Raw genomic sequence first — 23587 nt, 5'->3', positions numbered from 1 at the left:
TGCCTACACTTTAAGAGAGTGCATTTTGAGGATTTGAGTACTCATTTGGAATTGATTTTTCAATCTAATCATATATTTGGACTCGGTAGGCTATAGGTCATCGAATTTGGCATTGGTTCCGGGTTTTGGGCACGCACACCTAGTGTTGACCTTTGTTGGCTTTGTGAGAATTCTTTAAAGATAAAAAATTTATTGATTGGGATTACATCCTATGATATTGGTGACTTCCTTGATTGATGGTTAGGTAGATTCAAGCCGATTGGAGGTGATTTCTCAAAGAAATACAATTTTGGAGCTTTGGATTAGTCGGATGAGGTAAGTTTCTTGCCTAGCTTTGGTTGAGAAATTTTTATTACTTATCAATATTATTTGCTACATTCAGGAGTGATGTATATATGAGATAACAAGCGTATATACATATGACATGGTTATCTATGCTCGGGATAGAATTCTAAAACTCTTTATGCGTTGTTTGGTGGTGTTTTCTACTTGATTCTTGTGCTACTCAATTGATTGCCTACGTGAGTACAATAAACCATGAAAGAGAAATGTTGAGGCTATTGGTTCCTTATTTTGAGCATGATAAGCTAATCTTGAGATTGATACTATACTTGCCTCGGACGTAGTCACTGTATGTTATAAACACATACCCAACTTGTTATTCTTGTGTTGTGCCTTGATTTGAATATATATTCTTTGTGATACATGTGTGATCCCTTGTTCCTGATTCAAGTTACCTCTTGTTCATGTTAGTTTAGGACTTCATTTCTGTTTATACTTCAAATAGATGTTGTATTTATTCTACATATCAGTCTTGTAAATCCAAGTCATAGTGTCTTTTGATTTGTACTACCAGTCCTTGGGATAGTTGTATTGAATTTGTTTGCAGTATTTATGATTGATGTTAATGATTTATGATTATAGCTGTAACTTATGCGGTTGGCTTATCTATCGGGTTGAGATAGGTGCCATCCGGACTTGGTGGTATTTTGGGTCGTGACGTGAAACAGGACAAAATTCTAAAACCAATGAACATGTCTGATTACTGCATAAGAAACTTCAGCAAAGCTAAGATGAGGATATGGAATATGACAGCAATAAATCTACCATAAGCAAATACCAAAGTTTTATATATCACATTTTCTATTATAGGGCTTGCCATCAAGTACCTAAATGTCGTACAAGTCAATTTCTTTAAGTAGTATACCAGAGGAATTGGATTTTATATGGATACATAGATTATATTTAAGGAAAAGTAAAAGGATTATCATTGAAGCTATCAGACACTACAAGTAAACAAAGGAGAGGGTAGAGTGTAGATCAGTGATGATATGATGTGACATGATAACATCATCGCAGAAATGCAAAGTGATGTTTGGCTATTCTGAGTATATTTTGATAGTGTTTCACTTTATTTTAATAGTCCTTATGGTTTATGTGAAAAACTCACAAAGATTATCCCTAATTAAGCTATTTTGTTAGGATGTGGAAACAATGAATTTAGGAAATACATAAGTATTTGGACTGCAAATTGGATAAATTGAAGATTTCAAAATTGTCCTAGAAGCTAAGTAGAAAACAACTCAATATGGACTTTTAACACGGGCACCACGCAAGCTGAAATTTTTTGCTGAATTAGTTCACGTACCACACGTGCGCCACGCAAAGTAGAGTTACCGTGGCAAAATTTTAAGGGTTTCTTTTGTCAATGGCTTATTTAATGGAGCGTATAAAGGCTTTCTTTCATCTCCTCAACCACCATCTCTACCTGTAAGGGATAAGAACACTATTTTTGAAGCAAAGAGGAGCTTGGAAGAATCATCCTAATGAAGATTTGAAGAGGTTTTCTCAACTTTTCTTATTTTCTTTTATTTTGGAGATTGTTTTGAGAATGGATATTTTGTTTCTTAGTATAAACATGAGAAGCTAAATCTCTTATCTAGGGTATTGATGAACCCATTGTCGGGTGGTTTTGAGTGAGTCCTGAATTCTTGATACATATTCTATACGTTTGACTATGGTGTAAATGAATTCAATTTTTTGAGCTCGCAATTGTTTAATGTCATATTTCTTGTTAATTCTTAGGAAGGATTTACAGGTTTGGATCAGTCAAACAACAGTACTTCATGTTAATTTTAGGGATTAGTTAACCCAATTTAGAATCATTATAGGAATATCATTATTTGGTTGTGACCAAATAATTGGACGAGTTTATTATCTTGAATGTTTTCGGAAAACAAAGTTTAAGAACGACAATGTTAGTAGTTGGGAAACTCTAGCGGACAATTTTAGGTCTGTACAGGGTAAAATATGTTCATATTAAATGCTCGCACAATAGAGCGACATGTGGAGCCGGAGACAGATGAAGAGCGAGGAAAGTGAAAATCAAGTCTGGGGGCAGCAATCTCGGTTGTCCCCGAAGGAAGTGTTGCTCATAAAGACAAATAAATACCTGCCATACGGTAGCATTTAATGAAGAATATTCTGTAGTATTAAATACGTAGTTCGTTATAGAGAACATGTCATTCATAGCCTGCCGTTACACATTCATCAATGCACCCCATAATTATCATTTAAGAGGGGCTTGATCCTAGGATCTTGTTCCCTACATGCAACTATAAATAGTGACTTCAAAAGTCATTGTAGAGGATACGAATTTGCTGACAAACATATGCTATATACTGTTCAAAAGCTCAATAACATTTTATTTATTTCTTATTAATATTGTTATTACTGCCTTCGAAAACTCTGTTCCCGGGATCAATCTATCTGCTATCTTATCTCGATTTCAACACTAAGTCTTGCATTCTTACTTAAATTATTTATCATTCTGGGATCAAATCGATTTGCTTGTCTATAAACCATGTATAAATTCAACTGTATCGTTTTACATGAAAACAGTTTGGTGCCGACCGTGGGGCTTAAACTGTCGCGTAATTGAGTTGATCCTTGCATCTATTACTAACCTGTTTGATTCTTTGTTTCTTAGCAAAATCATAAAAATGGCAGATAACTATGTCAATGTCACACACAACATTGAGGCCCAAGAAAATCAGCCTCAGCACGAATACTTGATCAGTGATACCCGCAATAAGGGACATGAGGCCACGCCGGTCCATGGGGGGCAATATCCATGACATGTTCGGGAGGCAACTCCTGATGATGCCGAAGATGAGCATGTCGTGGAAACAGTGAGAATCCTAAGGGAGCAACAAAAGGCTATTATGGGTCATCTCTCGCGACAAGATCTAGTCATGACGGAGTTGATATCGGCATTGTCGGGTGCTTCCAACAACGCAAATGGAAGAGGTCCAGTCCATCTCAGTGCTCCTGCAAACCAAACAACAAAGAGGGTTGATAATAACACCTCGAGAGGCGAGGTCGACTTCGATATGGTTGAGGGGAACGGTAGAGGATCTGGGAACAACAATGAGAATAATCCCTTTAAAACCGAACTCATGAGGTTTATAAGGGAAATAAATGCCCGAATGGATCAGATCCTGGGCACACCACTGGTATTGAAAGGGCCGGATTCAAAGAAATACACTCAGTTGCTGTTCAAACCGAGCGTGACATCGAAGTTGATCCCAAAGCAATTCAAGATGCCGAACGTGCCATAATATGATGGGACTTCGGATTCTTAGGAGCACATCACCACTTACACAATGGCGATGAAGGGAAATGATGTAGCTCCGCATGAGATTGAGTTAGTCTTATTGATTAAATTCAGGGAGACCTTCACGAAAGGGGCCCTGACGTGGTATTCACTCTTGCCCGAGCACTGAATAGATTCCTTCGAGATGCTCACAGATTCTTTTATCAAGGCTCATGCTGGGGCCAGAAAGGTACAGACCCAAAAGGCCGACATATTCAGAATTGCACAAAGAGAGTCTGAATTGCTATGGGAGTTCGTGACCAGATTCCAGAAGGATAGGATGTTGCTACCCGCCGTGCCATATGAATGGGAAGCTGAGGCATTAAGTAAAAGATTAAATCCGAGAAGTTTCGACGCTTCTCGGAAATTGAAAGAAAGTCTGCTCGAGTTTCAGGCAACAACATGGGCAAATGTTCACAACCGATATGAGTCGAAGATAAGAATTGAGGATGACCAGCTCGGTTTCCCGTTATCAACCAAGATCCAGGACCGGGATAAGAATAAGGAAAGATTGAAGGATGATTTCAATGCAGACCGACGGTATTCTAGAGGTCAGGTTTTGCCCTATGAAAGGACTGAAGGATGCGACAGAGGTTCTCGGTCGGTAAAATGATTCACTACCGATAGGAGAGCTGATCGCGGCCGGAATAACAGATCATTGCAGGATAAAGAGGTATCGGCTCCCGAGACTCCACCTACCCTAGGCTATCCGAATACAACTTCAATGTCAGCATGGTGGAACTGGTATCGACAATGTAAAACATTAAGGAAGAATGGTTCCCGAGGCCAACGACATCGAACACCAGTCAGAGGGATCCTGATCTATGGTGGGAGTACCATGGGACCAACGACCATCGGACTAGGGACTGCAGGCATCTGCACGAAGAGGTGGCGACTTAGAAAATTCTTTAGTGACTGAGCTAAGAACAACTATGGTCGCAACAGGGATAATGCAGAACCCTCAAAAGAAGGAGAAGATTCCCCTCGTCTGATGATCAACATGATTTTCCGGGGGAACGAGATTAATGATGTAACTTCCTCGGCAGCGAAAAAGACGAAGGTATTGGTAACCTAGAGCAAGAGACTGTAGGAAGTTGCTGAGGATGATATCACCTTCATGGAGGAGGATGTAGATGGACTCTTACTATCACACCAGGATGCCTTGGTAATCTCTCTTAATGTTATAGATTTTAAGATTAAACATATTTTGGTAGACCCAGGGAGTTCAGCCAACATTATCCAATTGAGAGTGCTGGAACAAGCCAAGCTGACCGGAAGCATTATCCGGGCACAAAGCTCCTCGCCGGGTTCAATTTGGCAAGCGTAACCCTAGGGGAAATCTTGCTGCCCATGAATGCCAATGGGGTAATGAAGACGACCCTTTTCGTAGTAGTAGATGGCGATATGGGTTACAATATCATTCTAGGAAGACCATGGATGCACGAGATGAAGGCTGTACCGTCAACATATCATCAACTTCTGAAATTCCTATCCCCGGAGGGAATTAAACAGATAAGAGAAGATCAACCGGCAGCAAGGGAGATGAACGCGATCTCAGTTTCCAATAGCAAGGGGAAGGAGCATGTGGCATAGCAATTATAGGAACCGGCACCTGCTCCCGAGCCAAAGAAAGTCAACAGGGGGGAGGAGTCGTTGGAATCCTATCAGGTACCAAGATATTTCCAGGTACCAGAAGAGATGGACCCAACAAAATCCATAGCAGAAGAACTCGAGCAAGTCGCATTGTTTGAGAAATTCTTGGAGAGGAAATTCCACTCGGGGATAGGACTAAACCCCGAGCTCAGGTAAGGATTTACTAAATTTCTTAAATTTAACGTTGAATATTTTGCGTGGTCGCAGCGGATATGACAAGTATTCTGCCAGAAGTGGCCTTGCACAAACTAAGCCTGGATCCTAAGATCCCTCAGGTGAGGTAGGAAAAATGCCCTATTATCGAGGTCAGAAACAAATTCGTCAAGGAAGAGGTAACTCGTTTGCTTAATATCAGTTCAACCAGTGAGGTAAAGTATCCTGACTAGCTAGCTAATGCAGTAGTAGTTCCAAAGAAGAATAAATTTTTTTACATGTGCATAGACTATAAGGATCTAAATAAGGCGTACCCAAAAAACTCGTTCCCATTGCCAAACATTGATCAAATGATTGATGCAACGGCCGGGAACGAATTGATGAGTTTTCTCGATGCTTACTCCGGGTACAATCAAATCAAGATGAAACCGAAGGATCAGGAAAAAGAAGTTCATTCATAACGAACTTTGAAACATATTGCTATAGTGTGATGCCTTTCGGGCTTAAGAACGCCGAAGCCACTTATCGGAGGCTTGTAAACAAAATGTTTGAGAAAAAAATAGGGAAAACTATGGAAGTTTCCATAGATGATATTCTAGTTAATGCTTTGAACGCAGGTGAACATATTAAACACCTGAAAGAAACCACTGACATCCGAAGGAAGCACAACATGAAGCTTAACCCCGCAAAATTGCACATTCGGAGTCAGCTCCGGTAAGTTCTTGGGGTTCCTAGTGTCACAAAGGGAGATCGAAGTCAATCTCGCTAAAATTAAAGCCATCGAGGACATCTCTGACCAGCTATCAAATGTGAAAGAGGTTCAAAGGTTGACAAGAAGACTGGCCGCTTTAAGCGGATTCATTTCCTGATCTTTGGAAAAACGTCATCACTTCTTTTCACTTCTCAAAAAGTAAAATAACTTTGAATGGACTCCGGAATGCCAAAAGGCTCTGAAGGATTTTAAAAGGTATTTATCGAGCCCTCCATTATTATCAAAACTGAAGGAAGGTGAAAAATTGCTGATTTACTTAGCGGTCTTAGAGGTAGCGGTAAGTGCCGTTTTAATCCGTGAGGATGAAGGTATGCAATCTCCTATCTATTATGTTAGTAAAATTTTAACGGGAGCAGAAACTCGCTACCCACATCTCGAGAAATTGGCCTTAGCTCTCGTAGTCTCCGCTCAAATGCTTAGGCCTTATTTCCAATTTCATCTGATAGCCGTGGTGACAATATTTTCCATGCGAAATATCCTTCACAAACCTGAACTTTCAGGTTGATTGGCCAAGTGGGCGGTCAAAATGAGTGAATTTGGCATAGAGTATAAACCTATAACTACGATTAAGTCACAAGTTTTGGTTGACTTGGTGGCCGATTTTAGTCCAGGACTACTGCCTTTGGCTACCAAAGAAGCAGTGATGGTGTCAGAATCGACATTGGGAGTTTGGACCTTGTTCACGGATGGAGCTTCCAATGTGAAAGGGTCCAGGCTCGGTGTAGTACTAATCACGCCTTTGGGAGAAGCCCTAAGGTAGGCCATAAGAACACTTCCACTGACTAATAATGAAGCCGAGTATGAGGCTTTGATTGCAGGACTCGAGCTGGCCGGGGGATTGGAATCTGAGGTCATAGAAATCAAATATGATTCCCAACTGGTAGTAAATCAGGTCAACGGAATCTTCGAAGCCAAAGAGGAATGCATGCAACAATATGTAGTGAAAGTCTAGGCTCTGGTCGCACGATTTTGGGAATGGTCAATTATCCACATCCCGAGGGTAGAAAAAACGGAAGCAGACGCACAAGGCAATCTATGATCGTCCACAGAAATGAAGGGATTGAACTCCGGTACGGTCATGCATCTTATGCATTCGGTATTGGACGCGGACGGCTACCTTGAAGTAAACGCAACCAATTTGGTCTCGGACTGGAGGAATGAGATCATTGACTATCTCGAGCACGGAAAGCTACCCAAAGATCCCAAGGCATCCCGGGCGCTGTGCACTAAAGTAGCCCGATACTGCTTTAGGGAGGTCAATTGTATAAAACATTTTTTCAAGGCCCGTTGGCCCGATGTTTAGGATCCTTCGAAGCTAATTACGTCATGAGAGAAATTCATAAAGGGATCTGCAGAAATCACTTGACTGCTGAGTCTTTGGTATTAAAGCTAATTAGGGCGGGATACTACTGGCCCCGGATGGAACAAGATGCTAAGGCTTATGTTCTGAAATGCGATAAGTGCCAACGCCACGCACCGTTGGTACATCAACCGGCGGAGTTATTGCACTTGGTTTTGTCGCCCTGTCCATTCATGAAATGGGAGATGGACATAGTCGGTCCACTGCTGCTGGCTCCATGCAAGGTAACATTTCTTTTGATTTTAGCTGACTACTTTTCTAAGTAGGTTGAAACAGGTCCTTACTAGAAAATTGGCGAGCGCGAAGTGGTAGATTTCCTGTGGGAAAACATAATTTCAGGTTCGGGGATACCAAAAGAGATATCATGTGACAACGAACCACAAATTATAGGAGCAAAGGTGATAAAATTCCTCGAAGACCTAAATATCAAAAGAATCACATCATTACTATACCACCCGAGCGCAAACGGCCAAGCAGGATCGACAAATAAAGTGATTATTCAAAATATCAAAATGAGATTGGAAGCAGCCAAAGGCAAATGACCCGAAGAGCTACCAAGAGTGTTATGGGCGTACCTAACAACGGCCAGATCAAGCACGAGGGAGACACCTTTCTCTCTCGTGTACGGAGCAGAAGCCTTGATCCTAGTGGAAGTAGGAGAACCTACCCTGAGATATTTTCAGGCGGATGAAGAAGCAAACAACGAAGAATTATTGGTGAAATTGGAGTTGCTCGATGAACGCAGGGACTTGACGCATATAAGGATGGCAGACCAAAAATAGAGAATGAAAATATATTACAATTGAAGAGCAAATCTCCATTATTTCAAAGTAAGAGACTTGGTTTTAAGGAAAGTAACTCAAAACACCTGGGAGCTCAACGTAAAAAAACTAGGTCTAACATGGGAAGACCCTTACCAGGTTTCATCTGTCACCGGGAAAGGATCACACGAATTGGAAAATCAAGACTGAGTAAAGTTTTCGAGCAACTGGAATGTGGCACACCTTAAAAGATACTATTGTTGATGAGCACCGCCTATACTGAAAGTATGTGGTGTAATCTTTTTCCCTTCATCCAGTTTTTGTCCCAATTAGGTTTTTCTGGTAAGGTTTTTAACGAGGCAGCAATGGAAAGAATACTACAAAGGAAGCTTCGTCAGTAGAAATAAGAATGCAAGCAATGAGCCACTACGGGACGATTAGATAGTCTTTTGCTCAATATCAAAGTTCCTACCGGGAAACAAAGTTTGCTATCGGGCCAAAGGTTACCCAACCGTTCATGAGTTCAAGTCACTGGGGTGGTTAGGTAATCTTTGGCTCAGTAGTAAAATTCCTAACAGGAAGCGAAGCTTGATATCGAACCAAAGATTATCCAACCATTCACTAGTGGGATCTTCAAAGGAGCAAGATTTCAAGTGTTCAAATTTGCATTCTTCGCATTCGAATACTTGGGGAGGGGGAATGATACGAGAACACCGCAACATGACTGCCACATGAACCGGGACCACAAAATCTGGGAACAAAGTTGTATCATCGGGACCGAGGACTACGCGGCCAGCCCCGTAGAAAAAGTGGTACAAATTAGCCACAAGTAATGACAATTTATTTTTAGCACAACAAATGCTTATGTACTTTTGAAAATGGAAGGAATAAAGTAAAGTCCTTTTATTTTTATCTTGTTTCTTGCCCGAACGATGAATTAATTTTATCATTTGAAAGTTAAACAAGTACTTCAAATGCTAGTGCCGGAATTAACATGAGATGTACTCTTTAAGAGTATTGTGCACATAAGAGGGCCCTCTCTTATGAAACCCTCATAGTAAAGGGTTGATCCGAGAAGAAGTTATGCCGGGAATCCAAATGCTATCAGGGAAAAAAGCACCCGAAGCCTTGCATAACTCGATGCAAAGAGAAAAACTTGTGCACTACATAAATGAAAAGTACTTATATATAACAAAGTACCAAGTAGCACAAGTGCAAAAGTGTGAGGTAAAAAACAAAGTGGAAAGAAGAAAAGAAGCTAAACTACTGCATCCCAGAATCCGAGGGAAGAGAAGCATCTGTGCCCCCAGGACAAGTATGTGGATCTGCTACTGGATCTTCCGCTGGATCGATGTCTTGACTTTCATCATCACCCCTTCAGGTTCTTCTTCGGTTCTCGAGAACTCAGAACTGGAACCAGAACAGTCAGTCGTATTAGGCTGGACCGGAAGACCCCTTCGAGCAGTTAACTCCAGCTCACGGGCCTTGGCGATCTCCGCATCAAAGTCAATGACACCCATTTTGGCCCTTTCCAAGGTTTTTCTCCTCATGTTGTACATAGAATATGTTTTTCAGCAATGAAGGACTGAAGCTCTTCCTTACGCTGGTCAACCTCGATCGAAAGATTATTCCGCTCGGATCTAGCGGCTTGAAGGCTAACATAAAGGTCACGGATAGTGGATTTATAAACTTTATTATGCTCCATGACCTTCTTATGCCTCTCTTCCATCCGGACATGCTTCTCCTCCATGGTAGCATTTTCTTCAGGTTTGGAGTTCAAGGCCGCTTCCAAAATATTTATTCTTTCAATGGAGGAAGCCTCGCGATCGGCAGTAGCAATAACAACATTTTGGACCTCGACCCACTTTGCCTTGGCCTCTTCAAATTGTACCCTTAACAGGGCAGCCTCTTGGCTGAGGGTCACTACCTCTTGCTCACTTTGCTGCAACTGAGCCTCCAACTCAACGACCTCTGCAACTTGTGTTTCCAGTGTAGCGAGGCGAGCAACAATTTGATCCCGCTTGGCCAACAATTGATCTCACTTGGATGTGAGTTTTTCTTTATCAAGGATCAATCTTTGAAGGCCCTCGAAAGCAAGGAAGTTAGCTTGCAAAGCAAAAGTTTTATTCAAAAATATTGTCGTAGCAAAGTTAAAAGAAATAGTAGAAGGAATAAAGATCGTACCGCTGCTGTGTTGTGCATGGGCTTGTTTACCATACTCTCTGTCAAGAGAGACTCTATTTTATTCCTATCTCTCTCTGAAACCAGAGGTTTTAGGTAATTGGCAAGTTCCACCAGCCTGGACAGCTGATGGCACCCGGTAGAGACTGAGAGGGAAACACTCCTCCTCCTCTTTGGATCTTCGGAGAGGTTAGAATAGTTATGCCCCAAATTCCCATGGACTGGGGATTGGGGAGGAGAGACATCCTCCTCTCGGGTGTCTACGGTCGGTGGAGATGATGTAGCACTTGCTGGTGGCGAAGGCAAGGTTGGCGAAGAAGGAGATAAAGTTGATGGGATTGTAGGTTGAGTAACAGCTACAACATAAGCAATGCTAGTTATCGATTACTCATCAACCGAAGATAGAAGAGACCTGGTACCCAGCCTCACGGTACCGGGAGAGGCGACTAGGACTCAGAAGCGAGAGTTGGCATCTTCCACTATATCACACTCCCCTTAGAGTGCCTGGACATCGTCCTCGATTGGTGTAACTAGTTCAACAGATTGAGCATTCTGTTGAGCTGATGAAGGTTGTCGTCTTCTATGTAGAGAAGTTCCCTCATCACTGGTTCCTCCATTATCATCGATCACCACAGTGTCTGCGGCTGGCTCAGGCACTACACTCTTCGCCTTTTTAGTTTTACCCTCGACCGTAGAGGAACGTCGCCTTTTTTGTTTCTTGTTCTCCGACCGGGGACTCTGAGAGGAAGCAATTGCACCAGATGTAGGTCTGATGATGCCCATTCGGGTGAAGGCCTCCTGCAGTAACTTTGCTGCATCAACGAGATCAACCAAAACGTTCTCCTTAGGGACGATAATAGATCCCTGCGAAAGACCTGAATTCAACAAGAAGGAAAGTTAGCCAGTTTTCCTATGCGTGAGGCAAAAACAAGATAAGTTCAACTTACCATGGTTTTTGGCCTTTCACCCATATTTAAGGGCCAGTTCTTTCCACCAGCGGGTCTTAGGCATAGTGACATCCAAAACCTTCTGGACCCACTAGTCCAAGCCTTCAACCCTTGGTGGTGTCCACCGAGCTGTTGCAATAATGAGAAAAAGGATTAGTGATAGAATGGGATAATGTTTAACCAGAAAAAAGGACAGACGTTGAACTTACGAGTACGATTCCATGATTCAAAAAAGGATGGAGTTGTGGCCGGGATGATGTCCCTAGTGGAAAATAGAACGAACTGCTCCTTCTATCCATGGTCGTTGTCATCATCCATGCTGATGAGCAAAGCATGGTGACCACGTTTGCTGAAGTTTATCATTCCCCCATGAAAAATCTTGGGGAAATAAAGGTTCATCAGTCGAGCCAGGGAGAGCTCTTCCCCCGTCTTCTGGCATAAACGCCGAAGACAGGCTACGGTCCGCCACACAAAAGGGATCACCTGTGCCAAGCAGACCTGGTAACAGAAGCAAAACTCCAAGATTACGGAGTCAAGTCCTCTACTCAATGAAAACGTGCCCAAAGTAAAAGGGTATGTGTAAACATACGTAAAACCCTTCTTGGGGAAGGTTACCTGATCCGGTAGATCAGGAGCAATGATGTTTAAGTCATGGCAACCACAGTCTTCCTTCACGACACAGATGCTAGAAGGATGGATGAAAGAAGGATATACACCAACAACCCATGTGCGGGAGTTAGCAGAATGGAATTTCTTTTTGAAGTCCTTAGCCGTAGTGAGCTTTCTTGGGATAATGGTGCTCACCGTAGGAGGAGAAGCATCATCAGTGTTTTCTTTGTTCTTCGAAGAACTATAGTTTTTGGAAGATGAGGCCATAGTTAAAAGAAGAAAGTAAGTATTTCTCTGAAGAAGGAGGTTAAAGGAAGTTGAAGGCAAATGTGAGTTGAGTAAAGAGAGTTTGAGAGAGTTGAAAAAATTATGAAGTGTAAAAGAAGAAGATTGAAGCGTATAAGTAAAGGAATAGCGGCTAAAATTGAGACCATGATTACCTCGAGAACCGGCAAAAGTATGGCTAAATCGTGGATGACGCGTATTCGGGGCATTAGATGCGGAGAGACGTGCATCTAATTAAGTGTCAGAAGCTTTTCAGAGGGGGTCAGTAAATTTCCTGCCAATAAAGGTATCTTCACCAACTTCCCGATGACAAAAGGATGTGCTACCGGAAAGCATGGGATTATCTGTATAGGGTAAAATATGTTCATAGTAAATGCTCGCATAATAGAGAGACACGTGGAGCTGGAGACAGATGAAGAGCGAGGCAAGTGAAAATCAAGTCCTGGGGCAGCAATATTGATTGTCCCCAAAGGGAATGTTGCTCATAAAGACAAATAAATGCCTGCCACCCGGTAGCATTCAATGGAGAATATTCTACAGTATTAAATACGTAATCCGTTATAGATAACATGGCATTCATAGCCTGCTGTTACACATTCATCAATGACCCCCATATTTATCATTTAAGAGGGGCTTGATCCTAAAAAATTGTTCCCTAGATGCAGCTATAAATAGTGACTTCAACATCCATTGTAGGGGACACGAATTATTTGATAAAGTTATGATATATACTGTTCAAACGCTCAATCACATTTTATTTCTTACTTATTAATATTGTTATTACTGCCTTCGGAAACTCTGTTCCCAGAGCCAAGTTATCTGTTGTCTTATATCAATTTCAATACTAAGTCTTGCATTCTTATTTAAGTTATTTATCATTTTGAGATAAAATGGATCCGCTTATCTATAAACCACATATAAATTCAACTGTACCGTTTTATAGGGAAACAAGGTCCTAGTTGATTGAATAGTGTAAACAAAGTTTCAGGAGTTAACTTAGAGTTAGCCCGTCAATTGAGGGATTCTCTTAGTTAGTTAATATATAGAAAACTCCATTATAATTGTTTATTTCCTTCAACTTGATAACTTAGAAATTATTCAGAGTGAAACTATGTTATTCTCTATGGGATTCGACTCCGGACTCTTTAACAAGATATATATTTGCAGCAACGACTTATTCTTTTTAGGACTAAAGTTGGATGTGATTACAAAGCAAATCTTACATTTCGTGCAAAAGAATGTATTGTCACGCCCAAAATTCCACCGGAGCCATATTGGCGCCTAACATCTCTTGCTAGGAAAGCCAAAAATAAATGTGCATAAATAAATTTAAATAACAGTATTTTAAATAATCTCAATTGCAGAATAATATGAATAACTGAAGTCAAATAATGGTACAACTAAAAAACATCCCAAAATCTGGTGTCAACGAGTACATGAGCTCTATAGAAATCTAAACAAAATATAATATTGTCTGAAAGACTGAACATTAATAACATAAATACCGAGGGGGAGTCCAAGGCTTGCGAATGGAACAACAATGCTATCTTGAGATGTTACACCCCATATTTTCATACGTAAATGTGCGTCGTAAGTAAACTAATGTAAGAACAAAAATGAGATCTTCTTTGGAAGTATATAAAGTAAGTTATCATATTACCTTAGATGTTACATATATTGAAGATTATGAACAACAAGTACAAAGAGGGTTGTAAGGTTTAGAAGCTAAGAAATTGAAGAAAATAATGTTTCGTCAAAAGTTGACAAGTTGGGAACGTTATAACATGTATCTTTGGGGTGAGACTAGGGTTCTTAACATGATATGAAGGTTATGTTATGAGTTATATTAGTCGTATAATAGTTGTGTGTTATGTTTTGAGGTCAAGAGAGTTGTGGAACAAAAGTCGCTGAAAGTCATCACATGTTACGTTCATAAGTTTTACTGAATTTTGGGTCAAATATAACTGCAATTTTCTCCCAATATACCTAGAGTTACGCGGTGTTCCACCCATACAATTAAAGATCTATGAGTCTATTTTCTAACACATTAAACCGTTTGTCAATACAACATTGGAGTATAGAGATATGTGCATTTCCTCAATACTTCGCAGACTGCTAGGTGACAAGCAGGTGTGTCACCTACCCAGTTCGGGTCATCCAAAGAGACCTTTTAAAGACCTATTTAATTCATATAATACACTGATAAGAGGGCACAATAACCAGACCTAAACTCCTACAAACATCCTCCCAAAGATTGCACACAAACCCTAATTGAATTTCTCTCCTTTTCAAGTTCTAGTTGGAGGAAAAAACCTTGAGTTTTAAGAACCAAGATAGGAGCTGAGTTATTCAACAAATAATGCAAGTTTACTGCTCTCTTTCATCCATTTTTTCTGTTGGAGATGTAGGGAAAGTCTTTCTATAATTGTAAGAATTCACGGGACGGTGATCGAAAGCAGTGAGTTCGAGTTATTCACTTGTAGCAGACTGTTGGATTGCGTGTTTTTTCTACTGTTTTAGGGAGTTTTGGAGGAGAAAGAGTGTGGAGAAAAACCACATAAATTCAGGGTGGTGGGCTGGTCGTTCGTCGTAACATTTTCGGGCTGTTTGACACTACTATGGTGGTCGTTTTGTGTATAAAGAGATTGGGGTGTGTTGGGCTATTTTGTAGTATTTTGTGGTGTATATAAGGTTGGAAAATAATGTATATATGTTTTTATTGTCATGTTCTTGTGTTGTTGGTGTTATCTTGAATTTGGATGAAGTAAGGATTATAGGAGAGATGCTGCCCGTTTTAATACAATATAAGCTTGTCGTTCGTTGTGCGATAGTTGTACCTTTTGTAACTTAATGATAGTATTATTATAGTTGTTGTAGATTAAGGTGCGAAGAGCCGAGTTCAACTTGCTGATTGGAAAGTGTGATAAGGTATGTTAAGGCTAAACCTTTCTTCATTTTGGCATGATCCCATAACTACATGAGTTTGATAACGAGGCATAAAGAGAAGTTCGTATTCCTGAACTTATGTACATAATCCTAGTCTCATAAGTTACAATATTCTCCCTTATTGGGACTTTATATTCAGTTAAGTATTGACTTTTTCCAGTCAAGAGAATAGAGGGTCTATATATATATATATATATATATATATATATATATATATATATAGTATTATAGTATTTTAACCACCGTCGAGCTATAATCGGTGGGCAGGCCCCTATTGGGAAACCTCTGATCAGATTGTAAATTATATACCGAGCCTACTGTGGCTGAGCGCCTATGAGAGAGCCCAGAATGGCCGAGATACCTAACCTAGTATGGCCGAGCGCCTATGAGCAAGCCTACTACGGCCAAGTAGTTACACGTACCGAGCCTTATAGGGCCAGACATTTATTTTACTTACTATATTTAGAGAGTTGAGTTAGTATCAACATGTAAGTATATCTCCAGGTCATCTTTCACTTCCAGTTACTTTCAGTTATTATATTATTAGTTCAGTTTTAGCTTTCAGTTATTTTATTACCTTACATACTTGGTACATTATTTCGTACTGACATCCCTTTTCTAGGGACGCTGCATTTCATGTGTGCAAGTTCAGTTAGACAGACGGGTAGACCTCCTCAGTTGGTGTTGCCCGAGTTTAGCTTGTTTGGTAAGCTCCACGTCCTTCGGAGTTGCCGGGTATAGGGTTTTGTGTACATCTTGTGTGTATATATGTATATATGTTACGGGTAGGTCGAGGCCCTGTTCCGATCATAGTACATCCATCAGTAGAGGCTTGTAGACATATCCTTTCAGTTAGTGCAGTATGTTGGGCTTGTAGGCCTTGTATGCATATTTTGTTGGTTTGTCAGTTGTAGTAGTTATGACGTCCTTGTCGGCCCAACTTTATATGGATGTTTAGTCAAAGCTAGTTTTCGTTCAGCTTTATATTTTGCTTCGCAAATTATCTTGCAATGTGGCCCCATGGACAAAGTATGACATTGTATGTTCAAAGTCCGTCAGTCGCAAGTTGGTACGCTAGGTTAAGTGAGACACCGGGTGCTGGTCTCGCCCCCAGGTTCGGGGCGTGACAAATTTGGTATCAGAGCAGTTCTGTCCTAGAGAGTCTACAAGCCGAGTCTAGTAGGGTCTTGTTTATTCATGTGTTGTGCACCACATTATATAAGCAGAGAACTACAGGGAATTTAGGAGCTGGTTACCCTTCTTTGAAATCTAAATAGTGCTGTAGAACTGAGTTATAAGAAATTTGAGTTAAACTTACGTGTTGGTGTTTGCATACACAGATGATGGTGACTAGGAAGACTACGGTTAGCCAGAGGAGAGATACAACAGCAGGTGAGAGGACTAGCAGGATACCCTCAGTAGATGGGGCCCAGTCTGAGGCCCTGGGTGAGACCCTTACTCAGCCATTACCGGCTACTCCACCACCTGAGGAGATTCCTAGGGATACCGCACATCCAGTGCGGTGCATTTGTTGACACATTTGGTATCTAGACAACAACAGGCTAGGGCATCAGCTAGTGCATGATCTTCTGAGGGGTTTGGGAGTTCAAGGGTCCGAGAGTTTATTGCTTTGAGTCCCCCAGAGTTCACGGGGACAGATCAGAGGGAGGACCTGCAGGATTTCATAGATCAGCTTCATAGGATCTTTCGGGTTTTGCATGCCATGGAGAAAAAGGCAGTTGAGCTGGCAGCTTTTCGACTCCGAGATATAGCCGTCCTTTGGTACTAGAGATGGGAAAGGTCCAGGGGACGTGATGCAACTCCATTTATTTGGGAGAATTCTTTAGATGCCTTCTTTGACCAGTACTTACCACCGTAGATCCGGCATACTCGAGTCGATCCATTTCTATGCCTTAAGCAGGGCAATATGAGTGTTCGAGAGTATAGTCTCCATTTTGACTCATTGGCCAGATATTCACCATCTATAGTTGTTACTATGCGTGACAGGATCCACAGTTTTATAGCAGGGTTGGCCCCAGAGTTGACCGAGGCATGTGCCACCGCTGCATTGCAGGATAGTATGGATATCTTCCGGATTCAGGCATTTTACCAGAATATAGAAAGGGGTAGGCGTCGGCAGTAGGGTACAGAGAGGACTGAGCAAGGGCAGCGTAAGAGGATGAGATGTGCCAGGTCTCAGGACCAGGCTTAGGGTAGTTATAGGCCCCAGTACTTTGGATGGACACCTAGGCCTCCACTGCCTCAGTTACAGGGTTACAGGTATGACCGCTATACTCAATCAAGACCAAGTGAGAGCTCACAGGCATCGGGTTTGCAGCGACAACGAGGTTCATGGCAAACATGGTCATTTTCTCCGTGGTGTGACATCTGTAGCAGAGGACACTTGGGCCAATGCCGAGCAGGTTCCGATGCTTTTTATACATGTGGGCGTCCGTGGCATATGATGCAAGATTTCCCAAATAGAGATTTTGGGGGTATGGCACAATCAGCGAGTTCAGCAACATGATCATCTATGTCCATGCATCCTTCAGGGCGTGAGTCTCAATTTTTGGCTGGTAGAGGTCGAGGCAGAGGCAGAGGTTTCAGTTCAGGTGGTAACCGGAACCGTATCTATGCTTTAGCGGGTTGACAGGACCAAGAGTCTTCACCAGACGTTGTGATAGGTATATTTACCATTTTCTCTCACGATGCTTATGCCTTGATAGATCTAGGATCTACTTTATTGTATATTATCCCATTTGTCGCGGGGAAGTTTCGTATAGTGCCTAAAATACTAAGTGATCTTTTTGCAGTATCTACACCGGTCGGAGAATTGATTATTGCTAAAAGGGTTTACCGAGGTTGTACAGTGACAGTTTGTAGTCGTCAGACCTCAACCGACCTAGTTGAGCTAGAGGTGATGGATTTTGATGCTATCATGGGCATGGACTGGTTGGCAGCTTTCTATGCCACAGTTGATTACCGAGCAAAGGCAGCCAGATTTTATTTTCCAGGTGAGTCAGTCCTTGAATGGTTAGGTAATACAGTGACACCCAGAGGTAGGTTTATTTCCTATCTGAAGGCGAAGAAAATGATCGCAAAAGGGTGCAATTATCATATTGTGCGAGTTATAGATGCAAATGCTAAGATACCTACACTTCAGTCTATTCCAATAGTCAAAAAGTACGCAGATGTGTTTCCAGATGAGTTTCTAGGTATTTCTCTAGAGCGAGAGATTGATTTTAGCATCGATTTGTTTCCGGGAACTCAACCAATATCCATCCCTCCATATAGAATGGCACCTGCTGAATTGAAGGAGTTGAAGGAGCAGTCAAAATATTTGCTGGAGAAAGGTTTCATCAGACCCAGTACTTCACCTTGGGATACACCAGTACTGTTTGTGCGGAATAAAGATGGCTCGCTGAGGATGTGTATCGATTATAGGAAACTGAACAAGGTAACTGTTAAGAATAGATAACCACTTCCAAGGATTGATGACTTGTTTGATCAGTTGCAGGGGGCTAGATGCTTTTCAAAGATAGATTTGAGGTTGGGGTACCACCAGGTCAGAGTTCCGGGGAAAGATATTCCGAAGACAACCTTCAGGACTCGATATGGACACTTCGAGTTCATTGTCATGTCCTTCGGGTTGACGAATGCGCCCGCCATATTTATGGACTTGATGAATAGCCTATTCCGACCATTTTTAGATCTGCTCATGACAATATTTATTGATGATATTCTAGTTTATTCACATTCAGAGGAGGAGCATGCGGCCCACCTGTGAGCGGTTCTCTAAACCTTCTGTGATCATAAGTTGTATGCTAAGTTTTCTAAATATGAGTTCTGGTTGAAGTCTGTAGAATTATTGGGGCATATTGTATCCGATGAAGGTATAAAGGTAGACACTCAGAAGATTGAGGCCGTGAAATCCTGGCCTAGACCTACTACTCCGACAGAGGTCTGTAGCTTTCTAGGCTTAACAGGATACTACCGGATGTTCGTAGAGGGTTTTTCTTCCCTTTCGACACCATTGACGAAGCTGACTCAGAAAGCAACTAAGTTTCAACAGACAGAGGCTTGTGAGCAGAGTTTCCAAGAGCTTAAGAACAGGTTGACCTCAGCGTCAGTTCTAACACTTCCAGAGGGTCCAGAGGGTTATGCCGTGTATTGTGATGCCTCAGGTGTCAGGTTAGGATGTGTCCTGATGCAACATAGGAAGGTAATTGCGTATTCTTCAAGGCAGTTGAGGAAGTATGAGAGGAATTATCTGACCCACGACCTCGAGTTTGCTGCGGTTGTCCATGCACTTAAGATATGGCAACATTATTTATATGGTGTTCATGTTGATGTATTTACAGATCATAAAAGCCTGCAATATATCTTCAAGCAAAAAGAGTTGAATTTGTGACAGAGGCGATGGCTAGAGTTATTGAAAGATTACGATGTTAACATTCTCTCCATCCAGGGAAAGCTAATGTTGTAGCAAATGCCTTAAGTCGCCGATATATGGGTAGCTTAGCACAGGTAGAGGTTGAGAAAAGACAATTAGCTAGAGAGATTCATCAATTGGCTTGTTTGGGTTTCGGTTAGTAGATTATGACGATGGTGGAGTTGTACTCCAAAACACTGCAAAATCATCTCTCATAGCTGAAGTCAAGGAAAGGTAGTGCGAGGAACCAGAGTTGGCCGAGTTGAGAGAGTGAGTTCCGCAGTAGAAGAAGTCATTGTTAGAGCTCAAGGGAGATAGGATTCTCAAATACAGGGGTCGTCTATGTGTTCCAGATGTGGCAGGGCTACTAGACAGGATTATGTCAGAGGCACATTATTCGTGGTACTCCATTCATCCTGGGTCGACGAAGATGTATCATGACATTAAGGATTTGTACTGGTGGAACGATATGAAGAAGAACGTTGCTGAGTTTGTCGACCAGTGTCCTAGGTTCCAGCAGGTGAAGGTAGAGCACCAGAAGCCCGGAGGGCTAATGCAGACTATAGAGATCCCGACGTGGAAATGGGAGGCGATAAACATGGACTTCGTCACGGGTTTGCCTCGTTCTCATCGTAAGTTGGATTCTATATGGGTGATAGTAGATAGGCTCACGAAATCAGTCCATTTTCTACCGGTCAGATCTACATATACAACTGAATATTATGCAAAGTTATATATTAAGGAGATAGTGCGGCTACACAGAGTACCAGTATCCATTATATCTGACCGTGGGGCCCAATTTACAGCACATTTCTGGAGATCATTTCAGAGAGTTCTAGGGACTCAGGTGAATCTCAGCACAACTTTTCATCCACAGACTGATGGACAAGCCGAGCACACAATTCAGACGCTCAAGGATATGTTACGAGCATGTGTGTTAGATTTTAAAATAAGTTAGAATGAAAATCTACCTCTTATCGAGTTTGCATATAATAATAGTTACCACTCCAGTATCCAGATGGCTCGTACGAGGCTTTGTATGGGCATAAGTGCAGATCTCCTATAGGGTGGTTTGATGTTGGAGAATCTGGGTTACATGGGCCAAACTTGATTTAGCAGGCCATAGAGAAGGTAAAGCTTATCCGGGAGCGACTGTTGATAGCTCAGAGTCGTCAGAAGTCATATTCTGACGTGCGGCGAAGAGACTTAGAGTTCGGGGTTGATGACTTGGTATTTTTAAAGGTGTTGCCTATGAAGGGCGTGATGAGGTTTGGCAAGAAAGTCAAGCTTAGCCCACGGTATATTGGACCTTATAGGATTATTTGAAGAGTGGGCCAAGTAGCTTATGAGTTAGATTTTCCCTCGGAATTGAAGTTTGTCCATCCGTTTTTTCACGTATCTATGTTATGGAAGTGCATTGGGGATCCTACCCGAGTGGTGCCCACTGATGATGTACAGATCACAGAGGACTTATCGTACGAGAAAGTTCCGGTTGCCATCCTAGACAACCAAATCCACAAGCTACGAAATAAGGAGGTAGCCTCCGTGAAAGTTTTATGGAGAAACAAGAACGTGGAAGAGATGACGTGGGAAGCAGAGGAAGAAATGAAGTCTAAATATCCCCACCTATTTCAAACTGAAGATATGGCTCGAGATGGGATACTTTAGCACAACTCTATTCAGGCCAGTAAGTCATCAGGTAAGCTCTTATTTTTGACTTTCAGTATTTATAATTGACGGCTGTGTGAGGCCAAGTGTTGCTATTTATAGACATTGGCCATGTGTGGCATGTATAGCATATTTTCTGGCTGCGTGCAGGTTGGTTTTAATCTAGTGTACGGAGGAGACTCTGGCAAAATTTTCTTAAATCTCTAAGAGTAAACATTCGAGGATGAATGTTCCTAAGGGGGGAATGATGTTACACCCCATATTTTCGTACGTAAAAGTGCGTCGTAAGTAAACTAATGTAAGACCCACAATGAGATAATCTTTAGAAGTATATAAAGTATGTTATCATGTTAACTCGGATGTTACATATATTTAAGGTCATGAACAACAAGTACAAAGAGGGTTGGAAGGTTTAGAAGCTAAGGAATTGAAAAAAAATAATGTTTCGTCGAAAGTCGACAAGTTGGGAATGTTATAACCCGTACCTTTGGGGTGAGACTAGGGTTATTAACATGATAAGAAGGTTATGTTATGAGTTATGTTAGTCGTATGATAGTCGTGTGTTATGTTTTGAGGTCAAGAGAGTTGTGGAACAAAAATCGATGAAAGTCATCACATGTTACATTCATAAGTTTTACTGAACTTTTGGGTCAAATATAACTGCGATTTTCTACCAATATAATTAGAGTTAGGGGGTGTTCCACCCATAAAATGGAATATCTATGAGTCTATTTTCTAACTCATTAAGCCGTTTATCAATACGACATCAGAGTAGAGAGATATGTGCGTTTCTGCAATACTTCGTAGACTGCTAGGTGACAAGTAGGTGTGTCACCTACTTGCTTAAATGAGAGGATTATATATATCCAAAAATGGGCCAGTTCGGGTAGTCCAAAGAGACATTTCAAAGGCATATGTTTTTCATATAATACACTGATAAGAGGGCACAATAACCATACCTAAACCCCTGCAAACATCCTCCCAGAAATCGCATACAAACCCTAATTGAATTTCTCTCCTTTTCAAGTTCTAGTTGGAGGAAAGAACCTTGAGTTTGAAGAACCAAGATAGAAGCTGAGTTATTCAAAAAATAAGGTAATTTTACTGATCTCTTTCATCCATTTTTTCTGCTGTAGATGTATGGAAAGTCGTTCTATAATTGTAAGAACTCACGGGACGATGATCGGAAGCCGTGAGTTCGAGTTATTCACTTGTAGTGGACTATTTTGTGGACTGTTTTGTGTTCTATTGGATTGCGTGTTTTGCTACTATTTTAGGGAGTTTTGGAGGAGAAAGGGTGTGGAGAAACAACACATAAATTCAGGGTGGTGGGCTGGTCGTTCGTCGTAATATTTTCAGGCTGTTTGACACTACTACGATGGTCGTTTTGTGTTTGAAGAGATTGAGGTGTGTTGGTCTGTTTTGTAGTATTTTTTGGTGTATATAAGGTTGGAAAATAATGTATATATGTTGTTATTGTTGTGTTCTTGTATTGTTGGTGTTATCTTGAATTTGGAGGAAGTAAGGATTATAGGGGAGATGCTGTCCGTTTTAATATTAAATAAGCTTGTCGTTCATTGTGCAATAGTTGTATCCCGTAACTACACGAGTTTGATAACGAGGCATAAAGAGAAGTTTGTATTCCTGAACTTATGTACATTATCCTAGTCTCATAAGTTACAGTATTCTCCCTTATCGGGACTTTATATTCAGTTAAGTATTGTCTTCTTCCAGTCTAGAGAATAGAGGGTCTCTATATATATACAATACTATAGTATTTTCACCACCATCGAGCTATAATCGGCGGGCAGGTCCCTATTGGGCAACCTCTGATTAGATGGTAAGTTATATACCGCGCCTACTGTGGCCGAGCGCCTATGAGTTACAGTATCTTAGTCTCATAAGTTACATTATTCTCTCTTATCTACAGTACCGCGCCTACTGTGGCCTGAACTTATGTACATTATCCTAGTCTCATAAGTTACAGTATTCTCCCGTATCGAGACTTTATATTCAGTTAAGTATTGTCTTCTTCCAGTCAAGAGAGCAGAGGGGGGGTGTGTGTGTATGTGTGTGTGTGTGTGTGTGTGTGTATATATATATATATATATATATATATATATATAGTATTACAGTATTTTCACCACCATCGAGCTATAATCAGT

The 23587-nt window shown here is 41.3% G+C and overlaps 1 pseudogene; it reads right to left on the bottom strand.

Annotated features, from left to right (window-relative positions):
• Positions 1–1019: 1019 nt before the first annotated feature.
• LOC108943251 (serine/threonine-protein kinase 54-like) overlaps positions 1020–23587 on the bottom strand; it is a 107896-nt pseudogene continuing 85328 nt past the window's right edge.

Source organism: Nicotiana tomentosiformis, chromosome 8 (genome assembly GCF_000390325.3).
Source record: "Nicotiana tomentosiformis chromosome 8, ASM39032v3, whole genome shotgun sequence".
Lineage (NCBI taxonomy): Eukaryota > Viridiplantae > Streptophyta > Magnoliopsida > Solanales > Solanaceae > Nicotiana > Nicotiana tomentosiformis.
Note: the sequence above shows the minus strand (reverse complement) of the source record. Positions and strands in the feature narration are given on the sequence as shown.